The sequence below is a fragment of the Corvus kubaryi genome, unplaced genomic scaffold (assembly GCF_017639235.1).
Source record: "Corvus kubaryi isolate FWS band 111438036 unplaced genomic scaffold, C.kubaryi_AGA036_p1.0 37265, whole genome shotgun sequence".
Taxonomy (NCBI): Eukaryota; Metazoa; Chordata; class Aves; order Passeriformes; family Corvidae; genus Corvus; species Corvus kubaryi.
This window is the reverse complement of record NW_024581080.1, coordinates 477-3739: the sequence shown is the minus strand read 5'-3', so window position 1 is coordinate 3739 and position 3263 is coordinate 477.

Below are 3263 nucleotides of genomic sequence, written 5' to 3'. Positions count from 1 at the left end.
CACTCTCTAAATCCCTAAATCCCATATTTTGGGGGGGTTTTCCCATGGACCGGGGTCTGCAGTGTCACTCTCCAGCCTGGCTAAATCCCTAAATCCCACATTTTGCGTGGTTTTCCAACCCAGAAATCCCCAAGGAAGGAAAATGGGATGGAACACGGGATGAAGGAGAAGGGGTTCATGCCCCTTTTTCAGGGATTTGCCCTAAATGGATGGATTTATCCCGGATCTGCCCTCGGAATGACCCCTTAATCCCAAACCCGGACTAAGCCACGGACAAAGCACAATTCCAAGAGGAAAACCCAACAGCCGGAGGCTCCCAGGGCAGGAACAATTAAATAACCCCAATTTAATTATTATTAATTATTATAATCCCAAAACAACCCCTGGGTTTGGGGTTGCGGTTTCATAACTTGGGAAAAGGAATTGGGAATCCTGAAACTCCCGGAGCCGGCACCCAGAGAGGGAGGGAGATGCTCTGGGATGGGGCTTCCAAAGGGGGGCGAGAATGGGTTTTGGGGTCAGGAATGTTGGGGGGATGTCGGGGGGGGATCGGGAATGTTGGGTGGAGTTGGGATTGATTTTTGGGGTCAGGAATGTTTTTTGGGGTTGGGAATGTTGGTAGGAGTCGGGAATGTCGGTGGGGGTCAGGAATGTTTTTTGGGGTCAGGAACACCAGTGGGGGTCGGGAATGTCGGTGGGGGTTAGGAATGTTCATTGGGGTTGGGAATGGTTTTTGGGGTTGGGAATGTTGGTGGGGTTGGGAATGGTTTTTGGGATCGGGAATCGTTTTTGGGGTCAAGAATATTGGTTGGGGTCGGGAATGGTTTTTGGGGTTGGGAATGTCAGTGGGGGCCAGGAATGCTGGTGGGGGTTGGGAATGTTGGTGGGCGTTGGGAATGGTTTTTGGGGTTGGGAATGGTTTTTGGGGTCGGGAATGCTTTTTGGGGTCGGGAATGCTTTTTGGGGTCGGGAATGGTTTCTGGGGTCGGGAATGCTTTTTGGGGTCGGGAATGCTTTTTGGGGATCGGGAATGTTTTTGGGGTCAGAAATGTTTTGGGGGTTGGAATTGATTTTTGGGGTTGAGCGCTGGTGAGGGTCAGGAATGTTTTTGGGGTCAGGAATGTTGGTGGGGATTGTTTTTCGGGGTCAGGAACGTTTTTTAGGATCAGGAACACCAGTAGGGGTTAGGAATGTCCGTTGGGGTCGGGAATGTTTTTTGGGGTCAGGAACGCCAGTGGATGTTGGGAATCCCGGTGGTGCCACGCGGGAGCGAGCCTCCTTCTCTTCACCATTCCCATATTCCAGGTACTCTCAAGGCACTCGGGATCACCCCCAAATCCCTCCAGCTGCTCCCTGCCCTGCCACCGTTCCCATTCCAGCTCCCAGCGCTGATTCCCACCTGGGCAGGGGTGGGAGTTCATGCCAGTCCTCATCCCGGGATTTGGGATCGGAGGGAACACCCTGTGCCAGGGGCGTCTCCCGGGGTGTTTCCCTCTGGATGGCCGGGAAAGGGGTCACTGGTTATGGCCGAGGGTTTGGGGGTGGTGGGACCACCCCGGAGCCACCCCGGAATGTCGCAGGGGATGGATCCACCTGGAGAGGCTGGGAAAGGGGTGGGAGGTTTGGGATGAGCCCTGTGGGGTGGGAATGCTGGGGGATGTCCAAAGGAACGGAGCCCGGGATGTGCAGCCCCCAGAGCCACCCCTGGTCCAACGGGTTCCGGTGGGATTTTGGGATGGTCACGGCGCTGGGATGGTCAGGTTGTGGGATCGCATTCCAATGCGTTTTGGGGTGCTTGCCCTGTGGGGTGGGAATGCTGGGGGGTGTCAGAGGGAATGGGGAGCCCGGGATGTGCAGCCCCCAAGACCACCCGTGATCCAACGGGTTCCGGTGGGATTTTGGGTGGCCTTTTGGGTGGCCTTTGTGCCGGAATTCCCAGGTTCCGGAGCAACATTCCAAGGGCTGTGGGGCGCTGGGATTTGGGATCGGCGGCGTTGGGAAGCGCAGGCTCCCGGCCCCTTCAAAGAGCCGCTTTCAAGTGCCGAGGGGAGATGGTATCACCTGGGAACGGGCAGGGCCGGGCCGCTCCCCCCGGGGCTGGGAGCAGCTCCCACGGGAGGGGGACACGGGAGGGGGACGCGGGGGGGGGACGCGGGATGGGGACGCGGGATGGGGACACGGGAGGGGGAAATGGGGGGGGGAATGGGAGGGGGACGCGGGATGGGGACACGGGATGGGGACACGGGGGAGGACATGGGATGGGGACGCGGGAGAGGGACACGGGAGGGGGACGCGGGAGGGGGACACGGGAGGGGGACACGGGAGGGGGACACGGGATTTGGGTCACCACCGGCCAGATTTGGGTCACCACTGGCCGGATTTGGGTCGCCACTGGCCGGATTTGGGTCACCAGCTCTGTCCCCAGCGCTCTGTGGGGACACTCTGAGCCCCGTGCCCACAACGCATCCCTCCCTCCCAAAGAAATCCAGGCTGAGCCCTGCGGAGTTTGGGATGACTGAGGCTGGGATCAGTGGGGTGAGAGCTCCATGGATTGCGGGATGACCAAGGGTGGGATCAGCAGGGTGGGATCAGCGGGGTGGGAACCCCATGGACTGCGGGATGACCAAGATCAGCAGATTTTGGGATGATCAGGACTGGGATCAGCAGGGTGGGTGCCCCATGGATTCCAGGATAACCAAGAGTGGGACCAGCAGATTCTGGGATGACCAAGGCTGGAATCAGTGGGATAAGAACCCCACGGATTCCAAGATGACCGAGGGTGGGATCAGCGGGGTGAGAACCCCACGGATTCCAGGATGACCGAGGGTGGGATCAGAGGGGTGAGAACCCCACGGATTCCAGGATGACCGAGGGTGGGATCAGCGGGGTGAGGGCTCTCTGTGTTTCGGGATGACCGCGGCTGGGATCAGCAGGGTGGTGGCCCCGCAGATTTCGGGATGACCAAGGCTGGGCTCAGCAGCAGCCCAGGATGACACAGGATGTGCTGGCAGGGGTTTGGCAATCCCGGAGTCACGGGGGCAGGGAGGGACATGGGGGGGCCCTGGTCACTCCTGCCCCCTCCATGGGGGACACGGTCAGGGGGTGACACTGAGCTGGGGCTCCCGTGGGACTCTCCCCCCTCATGTGGGTGACACAGGGTGACCCCAGCCCAAAGTTCAGCCGTGGAGGGGGTGGGGGGATCCCCTGGGGACACCCGGGTGGCAGCAGGGGGAGGGGCAGTGGCTGCACACCGGGGGGGGGGG